The following is a 13,957-nucleotide window of genomic DNA, read 5'->3' on the forward strand; positions in this document are numbered from 1 at the left end:
TCGCCATTAGAATCCTCCTCGCCAACTTCCTCCTCTGTGCCAGCTACACCAGTATCCTGATCCTGTTGTACTTCAACAGTGACATCTTCAAATTGCATATCAGCAAGTGGACTGAGGGTGCTCCTTTTCATCTCTTCCTGTCCAGTTCAGGTAAGGTCAGGCATCGCAACCGCCACCACACTTGGACTCTCCTTGGGGATTTGTGATATCTTCTTAGAACGCACAATTATTCGCTGTGCTGTTGCCAGCTTAACTCGTTTTTTTTTTTTTAACGGGATGAGGGCTTCCATCGTCATGTGAAGCTGAACCACTAGTCATGAACATAGGGATAGACCTTATCCGTTCCTTGCCACTCCGTGTCGTAAATGGCATATTGGCAAGTTAACGTTTCTCCTCAGATAATTTAAATGTTTTTTTTAAGGTCATTTTCCTGAACTTTGTCATTTGGGATTGTATATGCCCTCTACTATGACATTGAGCATCGGCCTTGGCAGACGATGTTGATGGCATGTTATCGTCTATGTTATGACTAGTGGCAGCAGCTTCAGCACTAGGAGGAAGTGGTTCTTGATCTTTCCCTATTTTATTTTTATCGGAGAAAGTTTGGTCCTCCATTTAGGTTATATTGATATATACATGCGGCTAAGGCGCACACAAACGCAGAAAATTATTTTTTATTATTGTTTTAGACTAGTGCACTTTGTGGGTTACACCACCCTTTAAGAAATGAGCCAGCTGGCTCTTTACTTATGGGACACAGGAGCACGCTTGGTGCTGCTCCTTTGGTGATGCAAGTGCAGCTACAGTGCACATAATTCACAAAGACAGAAAAAAATAAAAAATTATTTTTTGTTGAGTGCACTTTGAGGGTTACACCACCCTTTAACAGACAGATGCACGCTTGGCACAGCTGCTTTGAGGATGCACATACAGTGCAGACAATTCACAAACACAGAAGAAAATATTTTATTTTTGTTGGAGTGCACTTTGAGGGGTTAAAGCACCCTTTAACAGACAGATGCACGCTTGGTGCTGCTGCTTTGAGGATGCACGTACAGTGCACACAATTCACAAACAGAAAAAAAATATTTTTTGGAGTGCACTTTTGGGGTTACAGCACCCTTTAATGGACGAGCCAACTGGCCCTTTACTTATGACACAGGCGCATGCTTGGTGCTACTTTGTTGGTGCACATGTGGCTACTGCACACACAATTCACAAATACAAAAAATTATTTGAATTTAGTTTGGTGTGCACTTTGGAGGTTACACCACCCTTTAACAGACGAGCCAGCCGGCTCTTTACGTATGACACAGGCGCACGCTTGGCACTACTTTGTTGATAACCGGGCTGCCACAGTGCACACAATTCAAAAACACAGAAAATAATTTTTTATTTTGTTTGGAGTGCACATTGGGAGTTACAGCACCCTTTAACAGTCAATCCAGCCGGCCCTTTACTTATGACACAGGCGCATGCTTGGCACTACTTTGCTGATGCACGTGCGGCTACGGCGCACACAATTCACAAACACAGAAAAAATCTTTTTTTTTTGCACTTTGGGGGAGCACCCCGATGGACATAGCACCCCCTGGACAACACTACAGCACCCCTTTAGGACCGGGACACTGCACCGGACTTTGGAGTGGACACAGCCCCTATGGACAACTGACTGCACAACACAGTCCAGCCAGCCCCTATGGACTTTGGAGGAGTGGTCACAGCCCCTATGGACAACAGCAGCACAGCACAACACAGCCAGTCCCTATGGACTTTGGAGGAGTGGACACAGCCCCTATGGACAACAGCAGCACAGCACAAAACAGCCAGCCCCTATGGACTTTGGAGGAGTGGACACAGCCCCTATGGACAACAGCAGCACAGCACAACACAACCAGCTCCTATGGACTTTGGAGGAGTGGACACACCCCCTATGGACAACAGCAGCACAGCACAGCACAACACTACACTGCACTACACTACACAGCCCTAACTCCCACCCTCCCTCTTCACTGTCCACAGCCGAGTGAGAAAATGGCACCGACTCGGGTACCTTATATAGAATCCAAAACCCGCGAGACCCGGAAGGCGGGTTGATGACGTTTTGCCTCGAGTCAGGTTAGAAAAGTCGAGCCCGACTCGGATCGGCCTCGGATCGGGGGGGCTCGGATTTCAGAAATCCGAATCCGCTCACCCCTAATATATACATATATATATATATATATATATATATACACATATATATATATATATATATTATATATAATTTTCTCCAAGTACTGCACTCACATCAACATAAGTCTCCAGCATAGGGGTGCACTCCAGCCACACCAGTCCGTTTCCCAGATAGCAGGCAAAAATATTGTTCCAAAGGAAGCACTCACCAGTTAGATGTAGCAAAAAGATGATGTAACCCCAGCAGCACGAGCTTGCATTCCACACTCTGGAACGCACAGCAACTACCATCTTACCGCCGCTGAAGAGGCGCTGTCCAGGTATCCGGGAATCCAGCAGGACATGGAGGAAGTGAAATCACTTCCTGGACAGTGCCTCTCCAGAGTGTGGAACGCAAGCTCGTGCTGCTGGAGTTACAGCGCGGCATGGAGGAAGTGAGATCACTTCCAGTGCGTGCGCTCTGCACGTGGGGAAGGATGCCGCTGGTGAGACTAGTTGCTGTGATTACTGCAGGTATTTATGGTGCTGCACTAGTAAGTAAGACAGTTTTTTGAGCTGTGGCTGTACAATGTTGATGTATTTGATGGTTGCTAACATTGATATGTGAAGCTGGCTTGAAAAAGGTCTGGATTTGACCGAAACATCGCTATGCAATCTAACTTTTTTGCTGTTGTAATAAATCATCTTTTTGCTACATCTAACTGGTGAGTGCTTCCATTGGAACAATATATATATATATATATATATATATATATATATACACACACAGTATATATAATATAATTAAACACAAATTCCAACTTTTAATTTTTTTCTTTCAAAACATTGCAAATAATAAATTGTCACATTGTTTAGCAGCAACTACAACAACACAATTGCATGGATTGAAATAATCAATGTGACTTTTGACATTGTCTACTCACTGTGAATTGAAATGCTGATCTTAAATCCACCTTCTGCCAGTAATTACCGAAGTTTAGCTTCTAACTGTACTTCAGTGTATCAACTTAAACACATGATTATCTAAAATCATTTGAGATGGACTTTGGGAGAAGTAATCTGTATTCTTACCATTATTTTTGCAGGTGCTTTGTTTAGTAAAGTGAGGTAAAAAAAATTTTCTCGAATAATAAAGGGGAAATTGATGCCACTATTGCCTCACATTATATCATTATTTTCTACAGTAAGGTTGAGGCTGAAATGTGAATAAGATATACAGTATTACCACCAAACAGTAAGGGGTAAATTTACTAAAGTGAGAGTTTGTAGAAGTGGTGATGTTACCCATAGCAACAGCTATTATCTTGTAGAAGATGCTAGTTAAATTGTTGAGTAGAATCTGATTGGTTGCTATGGGCAACATATCCACTCTTAAAAATTCTCACTTTAGTAAGTATACCCCTAAGTGGATACAGACGGTCTGAAACCATTTGTAATAGAAGGGGATTCCTACCCTTGTATGTATGTGATTGGGGAGTTTCCAATGCATATTCAGGTGTGACAGAGCCCCAGCCAATTCGGTGCCCTAGGCATAATTTTGGCTGATGCCCTCTAGCATGTATTAAGTATATATATATATATATATATATATATACTTATCAGTTTGATGCAGCACTCGGGGACTTGTTTGCAAAATCTTTAATACCACCAGCAACGTTTCAGTGCCACCAGTAAGGCACTATCCTCAGGCTTAAACATACAACATATACACATACCTTACATACCACCACCTGTGCTCCAAGTGTGCGTCACGTTGGGCGGGATCCATCGCGATCTAAATGGCGCATTTACTATTACTTCACCACAGGTATCAGACCATGTGACTTTCACCATAGCAACATCATAACTATTCTGCACATACCCATAGCACTGAATACTGCCCAGTACGTTAAACTATGCCTAGCTGTTATTTTACAATATAGATCTCTATGTTCAATCATTTAGCAAATATTTAGATAGACTTAATCATCTACTACAGAATACTTTACACATGACCATTACATCATTAAAACATCTAGCAAATACACATCTCTAAATAATGCATACACATCATTGGATCATGTCCAGCACATACCCTAGTTGATAAACAGGTTATAGATCTATATTGAGCAATCTCCAGGTTATCCAACCTAGTATGTCCCATTTTGGGCTCAAATATCTCTCTCGGCAGCGATGTGTGTGTTAACTAGCAGCCAATGAGAGTCAGACAGACTCTCATTGACTGCTGCAGGTAATGGGAGAGACGTCATGACATCTCTCCCATAATGCATAGCTTGCCAGCCTGGGAGGACTGACGTGTGGCAGCGGGAGCAGTGGCTGGAGCCAAAGTGTGGATTCAGGTAAGTGTATTTTTTTCTTTACTTGTGTGTCTGCATATCGGGGGGCTACTACTTGGGGCACTATTACTGGGGGGAACTCTACTGGGGGTGGTCCACTACTGAGCACTACAACTGGGGGAGGGGATACTACTGGGGGCACTGCATCGGGAGGGGGAACCTCTACTGGGGTCTACTAGTGGGGGGAAACTACTACTGGGGGCACTATATAAGGTATAAGGGGCTTGCTTCTAGGGGACCACTACTGGGGGCACTGTACAAGGGCACTGGAGGACCACTACAGGGGCACTGTATAAGGGCACTGGATAGGGGGGATCACTACTGAGGGCCTGCATAAGGGGGACCACTACTGGGGAAACTGCATGGGGGGACCACTACTGGGGGAACTAAATAGGGAGGATGACTACAGGGGGTACTGTATATGGGGCACTGGATAGGGGGGATCACTGCTGGGGCCCTGCATAAGGGGGACCACTACTGAGGGCACTGCATATGGGGAGGACTACTGCTGGGGGCACTATTAAAGGGGCACTGCATAAGTGGGACCGCTACTGGGGGCACTTCATAGGGGGGCCACTACATGGGGCACTGCATAAGGGAGACCACTACTGGGGGCACTGAATAAGGGGAACTAAGGAGGGGCTGCATAAGGGGGACCACTACTGGGGGCATTGCATATTGGGGGTACTGTATAAGGGGCAACTAATTGGGGGCTGCATAAGGGGAACCGCTACTGGGGGTACTGTATAAGGGACACCACTATGGGCCTGCATAAGAGAACTGGGGGCATTGCATACTGGGGGTACTGTATACTGTATAAGGGGCACTACTGGGGTTAAGGTGCATATGGAAAGGAATGATCAGAGTGATGATAAAGGGGTGTGTGTCATGTTGACATGCCCCATTTTTAAATGACCACGACCATTTTTCACCACTCGCGCACATAGGGCGGGGGGGACTCCATTTTTTCTTTTGCCCTGGGCTCAAAATACCATAGTCACGCCACTGAATGTACTTCTCCACTGTAAACTAGCTCCATGAATAGCATGAAGCAGAGAAGTGCCCTGATTTCAGCTAAACAGGGCTCTTCTTTGCTTTATGAATAGATCCCTTACTCTCTATACCTATTACATAGGATTCTAAATATATTTTTCTCCTGCTGGACCTTCCTACATGGTGACCAGACACCAAAATAAATTGATATGTCATATTGTCAATGCAGTGAAATACCAGCTGGCAGTGGATTAGAATAAATGTGACTCCCCCACCATGCAGCCTTTTTTGTCCCGTGTTTGATACATTTATCACATGGAGTATATGACTAGTATTACTATGCACTAATCTAAATCTTGTGATAAAATATGGAGCACAAGGTTGGCTTCTCAGTCTGCCTCTTCTCCTTTTGCCCTGTAACAGTCATTTATATTTAGTTTTATATGTGTTTTGAGTCTAGTCTTGCCCCAGAGATCTTCTCCCTTCTTTATATTATTTAAATGCTTTCCTTTTTTTCCTATTTTCCTTTCTTTCTTTTTTCTTCTATTCTATCTTCTTCTTCTAGCCTACATCAATGCTGGCTATTATGGTACAGCCTTAATAACTGTTAAACTCTAAAAAGGGTTGAACATTTTTTGTTTTATCTGTACACGGAATTGACCTTATATTTTATCTTTTATGTCAATGCGATTGTGAATGTTATGGACTCTGGAGCTTATTCAGACCTGGTCATTACCTCTACGAGCTCGCAACCGGGTCGATGTTGCTCCAGTGCGCAAGCACACGATGGTACTGGCTCCGTCGTGCGCATGCACGAGACCCGGCTAACGACGGGTGATTCATCATTAGGGGTCTCGTAGCAGACGGGGCGAGCTGTCAATGTTGAGTGACAGCTCGCTCCGTTTGCTGTGCGGGCCAGGGGCATGCCCGGCCAAACGGAGGTGTTCCTGTCGGAACGCTTGCCATTTGGGGGTGGCCCCACTGACATCATCAGTGATGTCAGTGGGGAGCTTCCTGCTCAAGCAGAGCAGGAAGCTCCCTGGGGCTTAAGGTTGATGAGACCCTACCTTAGGATCTCGTCGTTAGCCCCAATGGTCGCGATGGTCTTGACCATCGTGACCATCACCCTTAGCAGCTGTTAGAGCTGTGGGTGTTAACCCACAGCCTAATGACCGACATGGAGCTGGCCATTCAGGATGCAAGCGGCCACCCTGTTTCAGAACAACCGCTTGCTTAAAAAGTGTTTAAAGATTAAAATACTGGCTAGTATAGTACTTGTGTGAGCCTTCAATATGAGATAAAAACACAAAAAATAAAAAAAATCTTATACTGAAACTAGATAAATCATAATACAATATCACAGTGCATCAACTAAACTAAAATTTGTTACTGTCCTTCATGCAGTACATATAAATCCAGCACATCTTCTCTCTTGGTGAGCTGATTAAAGGTCTATTTATTTTAAATCTGATGACTCTACAGATGATATATAAAAAGAGACAATATATATTTTAGTATGGTAATAAGCCAATATAGAGCCTGTGGTCATGCACATGAAAATGACATGAATATTCAACCCTGGAATCCAACCCCATGTGGTATATTGAATGAAATTATTACAGGAAAGCAGCTGTTATAGGCATATATTATGGTCTTTGTAACTTCTTATGGAACAACATCAGTTGTCAACTGTATTGGTTTTAATTACTCAATGATTGACACAAAAAAAAGCTCGCTAGGGTAACCTCTCATTTTTATTTCATAGAAACATATTTAAAATTAAAAACATGCAGCATAAATGCCTTAGTGGCCAAAATGTACTTCCACTTGATTTAGAGGTGTGTAAAGTTTTGTACTGTACAGTTTGTTTATAGAGATAATGTAACTGGGTTACCACATGACCAATTGGCACCCACAAATGTGTAAGTGGTCTCACACATCTTTCTGCTTTTTCTATTTACTATGGATCTGGCATTTTCTGTGGATCCAGCATTTTCTGTGTAATTACTGTAGTATGGATCAAGCTTTTTCAAAGGATGCAGCTGTCTCGACATTTAGTAAAGATCCAGCTTTTTTGATCTAGCATGATCTGACTTTTACCCAGACCCCATCTCATGTTTCCCATGAGATACAACAAAGAAGAAATGAATGAGGCACAAGGATGGCTGAGGAGAGTACATAGTCTTCACAGAAACTAAAATTGAGTAAGCACAGGGGACCATGCCATCCATCTGATTGTCAGAATCACAGAAGTGTGATAATGACCTACTGAGGGGTAGGTGTTGTTAAGGTTAAACTAATTTAATTTGATTTACTACTATTGATAATAAGATATCATTTATGTCCCCCATTTTCCTAACTAGTGGAGACCTATGTTGTGCAACATAGCTCCACTTAGCTACTGTGTGTAAGAAACCTACCTTTGAGGACCCATGGTCATAATATTTTTGAATACTATTGTATATGCGGATGTCTTAGAAAATGTAATGCAACATCAGTCATCAGTAGTGTGATAGTGTTTGAAAAGTTATTTGTGATGTTATTAGTAAAATCATAAATTGCTGCTTGTCATGTAATTTTATTAAGTACATAAGATTTTTTTTTAGCTTTGACAGAACCTAATTTTAAACTTCATTATTTTTTGTCTGTGTCATCCTTTTAGTTTTACTCAAATCCAAATCCAATTCACATTTAATCTCTGTTTAATTTAAATAAAACAAATAAATAAAAGTTCACTAAATAAAGTCTTAAAATGCTTGATCTCAAATGTTTCTGTATTGTGATAATGTAAAGTGATAAAGATGCTAACCCAGTGATTCAAAAAGACCAGTTTTTATAGGCTTTAAATAAACTAAAACAATCCATCTGGGCTTATTAGCATGTGCTCATGGAGAAATTTCGCATTAAATCATGTTAAACAAATTCAGGTTTCCTTTCAAATATATTTCAGCAGTAGTCCTTACATAACATCCATAGTGCCTTTTTGGGAAACATTTGGCTACTTTTAATGAGACCGTAGCAACCAGATCCATGGATGATTTTATTGGCGCTGATTCATTTGATCATATAAAGTTCATAATACTTTGTAATGCTTTCACTTCTAAAGACAGCAAACTTTTTTACTGAAAAGTATAATGATCTTCATATTGTCATATGGAAGTTTATTTTTAAGTGACATAAGAATGAAATGTCCTAAATATGCATAAGACCTATGCATTGTTTCAGTATTTTGTGGAGATGTGGAACATGAGGTGTCCCCTAATGAAAGTGAACAAATCCCAAGCTTATCAAACTTGAGTTATTATTTTAAACAGCAAAGTAAAATATAAGGTTGGCACCTTCTTAATTCCAGCCAACTATTATCAGTGAATAATGCAACCTCATCCTAATCTCCCATGTATTAGTGATGGCTACAGAAATCAATTAGACTTTCCAGATGATATAGCAGAACAATATTTTGATTTTTCCCTGCTGATCAAAGATGCTAGCAAGATTGTCTGCTAATGATTTTGAGACTACATACATTATTGTGTGTCTAGAATCACAGTGGTCATTCATTGGTCATCCATTGGTCTGTTGATTTACTAGATAAACACCATCCACAATGAAACTGTCATGATCTCAGTTTGCTGCAGGCTAACACAATATGATTGTTGGGAGAAGTACAGTATATACAACATTTTAAAATGTTTTAAAAGCATGTTTGGTGATTCACTTTTCATTTAGGTATTTATAGCTTAAAAACTGCATTTATAATTTTAAAATTAATTAAGGTTTTAAAATAAATCTGACCCACAAAAGGTCACATTAAGATAATTTAGCTGAACATTTTCTTCTGTACATACTTTATAAATAGAAAATGAGCATTACTTATTCTGAGTAAGAAAATATGTTTTTAAACTGTTTTTGAACAAAAAAAAATTGTTTTCCTTCACAACTTTTTGGGGTTTACCCATTCTTTTGTGTAAAGAAAAAATATTTGCCATAAGTGAAATGTGTAAATCTGCAATGCACAGGTAGTCTATTTAATTTTTAGTTACAAATAAATAAACAAAAAGTTACTTCTGTTGCTGAATTAAAAATAGAAATTTGTTAAGAATGCTTTCAGATGGTTTACTACATTATGAATTTGTTTGCAAATATGATTTGTATAGTTACCCATCTAAGTGCTGCCAAAAACTTGGGTTGGAAAATACTATAAATTTAAAGGCCTACTAAAAAACTCTTGTTTATGAACACAATTAATTTCCTATTTTCTAATTTAAGAAACAAATGCATTTAATTGTGGATATTTTTACATTAATATGTAAAGTTTGCTTCTTGCATTCATGTCACACATGTAACAAGAGAGAGAGAGATATTTTAAATACATGTTGAATAACTTTGGGAGATCTTGACCTTTAGCAAGGCAGATATATCTTAAAGTCTGAAAATGCCTACCAGTACTCGGTCCCAGAACTTCAGCTCTAGGTAGATGGTAATGAACAAGACATATTCTCTACACTAAACTTTGTAAGTATTGTAACATGGAGCAGACACATAACAATGTGTATAGACTGGGAACTTAGCTGATGGCAGGTAAACTATATTAGTATAAAATCTGGGGTCAGGGCTGGCAGAGTACAAGCTATGACAGTGGTACATTCCAGGCAATACAACTACATTGTTATACAATTTGATATCAGGAATATATTGATTATAAAATATGTGAACAGGGGTAGTGATAGACAAAACTTTATCCAGAAACTGGTCAAGAAACAGGCCAAGTTCAGGACATGACAGACAAATGTGATCCAAGACAAATGGAGTAATCAAACTTTGAAATTATCACAGTACAGTCATAATAAACTATCAGCTATTTAATTCCAAAGAAGCTAAAAACTGAGGGCTACAGTATAATCCAGGAAACTCATCAATTACATCACCTGGGGAGAGTAGAGCCAACATGGGTAATGTGAAATGTGCTATAGGAGTCTTAATGCCATAACATCCACATGCAATATGCTAGTGTCTGCTGCCATGAGTGCAGTGGAAACATATGTTGCTTTTATCAATGCAAACAAGATGTATTATGTTTGGCTAAGATCTAACAAATTTGATGGAATATAATTACATTTTCTGATTTTGTGTTAGAAAATATTGAGCACACAAGTGCTGCCTCAAAATGAGTTTGCCATCTCAAAATAAGAGGTAACTCCATATCAAGAGGTGGAGCTTTCTAGAGAGGTGGAGCTGCAATTGTGCCCCTTATTTAGAGTCAGTTGTAGTTATGCATGGCATGCTTATTATTAGTAGTTGATTTTAATTATATATGACAATGCGTATCACAATTTCTGTTGATTTTTATACTGGGCGTATTCAGTTTATGTTACATTCACAGTTATGATGATGCAAATGCTTCCAACTCAAAACAACATAAACAAGCATGTTAATATTTTGTGTGTATTGTCATAAAATGGGCAGAATGCGGATGTAGCATAAAATGAGAGGTCATTTCTTAGCTGCTTCAACTTAACATGTAACCATTTGTATTGTGTATTAGTGCATAAAACAATACATATTTGAGCAACTCTAACAGTTAAAAAGTACTTTAGGTATTAGACTAACACTGGATTTAATTTGAACAACATCAAAATTTTTGTATATATAACTCTATACGTATATAAAATATATAACTGCAAGCCACTGAACATAATCAAAGTTTAAGTTTATTAACTGAATCATTTTAAATTTCCCAGAATCTAGGGATACATGTTTACAGTTCATCCATTAAACAAAATCTGAAAATAAGTTTGCTTGTTTGTTGGTGCAGTTGTTAGGTCAAAAAGAAAAGAAATGTAAAATAATATCCACATTCAGAGTTATTCCTGAAGATGGTATATGAACACATATTTCTATGCATATTGTTGAGTTTATTTAATTCAAGAAATGCTAACAATATGTTAACATCAAAATACAGTATATTGCTGTCATTAAAAGAGAAAAAGAAAGAGGTATGCTTGGGATTTATTGGACACAAGGAAATATTTGTAAGCATGTTTGTGTTCATAAGAACATTGAATCTATTGAACAAGCAAATATAGAGGTGAACTAGAACAACTTTAAAAGCAATGCCTTTTATGTTCGAATGTAGATCTACAGCTCAAGAAACTAGACATTTTATTTTTTCCACATAATGACCATATATCTATTTAAAAGTTTTAGTTAGTTTACTCATTATCAATAAGAGACTACTACCAAAACAAATAAAAAAAATATGATAAAAAAATTATTTATGTTGCTCTGGAATCTTAACAGTTTATGTTGAAAATGTCAGTCAACTGCAAACAGTCATAATAATACTAAATTCAAGACTGAATACTACATTTTCTTCTACTCTTTACTCCCCATAAGGGCACCTAACACGTGACTGTTAACTCCCAGCTGCTTATTGTGAGTTCTTTAATTGCTATTGCAGCAATGTATATAAATCATGTCCTTGTACTGCACTGTAATGTACTGTAAGTTACTTGTTTCTTGTTCACTTATTAGTTCTATGTACTATGTAAGGTGCTGCGGAACACTTGTGGCGCCATATAAATAAAGGATAATGATAATAATAATATAGAACTATTGCACAGATCACATCAAATAAAATACAACTGATTATTAAAGGCAATTGTTTATGGAAATATAGCATTTCCCATAAAGTGTCAATTAGTATAAATATAAAGCATATAGATATTGCACGTTTGCCTGTATATTTATGTTCAAATCATAGTCACTTTTCTAAAATAAAAATATTGTATGTCTCATAAGTGAGAAGGGAAAATATAACCCTCTTATAATGCTATTCAGCATAATTCACACAGTTGCAAATGCCCCTGAAAAAGTTGTAGTTAATTACAGCAATATAGCACTTATCTCTGTAAAGTGTTAATTTCTATAAAAACATTTAAATATTTCACATGTCCCTGTATAATGATGATTCAATCATACAAAATACAGGTGTGAATTTGACAAAAACGTTGCACACATCACTGTAATATCTTAGACTATATATATTGCACATATCCCTGTTCAATATACTATCACTTGGAATATAGAACTATTGCACAGATCACATCAAATAAAATACAAATGATTATTAAAGGCAATTGTTTATGGAAATATAGCGTTTTCCCACAAAGTGTCAATTAGTATAAAGCATATAGATATTGCACATTTGCCTGTATATTTATGTTCAAATCATAATCACTTTTCTAACATAAAAATATTGTATGTCTCATCAAAAACAATCAATTTGTTTAACCATGAAGCAGACAATTTCACCAGGTGTGGACAAAAAGTGTGAGATCGTATAATTTGACCATAGGGTTGGGAATCCACAAGCAACAAATTAGTGTGTGCATGGCGATCCGAATCCCTAAATACAACTGTAAAAGTGACCTTAGTACCTATCTCTTAACAGTAAATTATAACAATATCTTCAAATCAAGTATCATTGCATGTACACAATAGTATTTCTGAAGATTATATATATACCATGTTTCCCCGATAATAAGACACTGTCTTATTTTTTTTTGGTCAAAAAAACTCCATAGGGCTTATTTTCGGGGTAGGGCTTATTTTAATTAACATTGACAGCAATTTCAATAAACAGGTAAGTGTGAACAAAAAAATCTACCTTTATTCAAAAATGGTTATGTCATCTTCTTCAACAACATCATCATAAGTGTCCATACCCTGAATTCCGGCCTGGATTTCTTGCACCTCCATTTCCTGCTGAAGAAGTGGACCCAATCTTCTCCACTCTCCTCCGCAGCAATGCTGTAAATGATGCTGCCACACATGCCAGCTGCCGAGCGCTCACTGTGAGAGAGTGAGATGCTGCAGCTGTGATTGGATGCCACTGTTAAATCTTTAACAGTGGCATTAATTTCATGCAGGGGGTGGAGCTGGGGGCATTTTAGTGTAGCGCAGGGACCGGACAAAATGGGGATTTTGTTAGGGCTTATTTTCGGGGTAGGGCTTATTTTGGACCGTTTTCAAAAGAAAGGGTAGGGATTATTTTCGGGGTAGGTCTTATTATTGGGGAAACATGGTATATATATATATATCATTAGCTGCTATGAGCAGAGTACTTTCTTATTGTCATCATTTACATTTAGGTAGATAAATTAACTCAGGTTATGTTATTGTTTGCACATGAAGAAGTAAAAGTAAGGCATACAAGTGTCCCCCCTTCTGCTTTCACTTGTTGTACATCTGACCCTGTATTGGACACGTGATGAGAGAGTGGGAGAACCAAGTACAGTAGTAGGTTGTTAAACATCTTGAATAGGGAGTTAGGTGGTCCCTGATTCCAACCGGTATTGTAGGGGCCAAATTCACCCTAGATCAGTCAAGTTGCCACTTAGAAAAAGAAAGATAGGTGCTTAATTTGTCTGTGAGATGGTCTGCCTATGAATGGA

Source organism: Taudactylus pleione, unplaced genomic scaffold, assembly GCF_031769625.1.
Source record: "Taudactylus pleione unplaced genomic scaffold, aTauple2 ptg000183l, whole genome shotgun sequence".
NCBI lineage: Eukaryota > Metazoa > Chordata > Amphibia > Anura > Myobatrachidae > Taudactylus > Taudactylus pleione.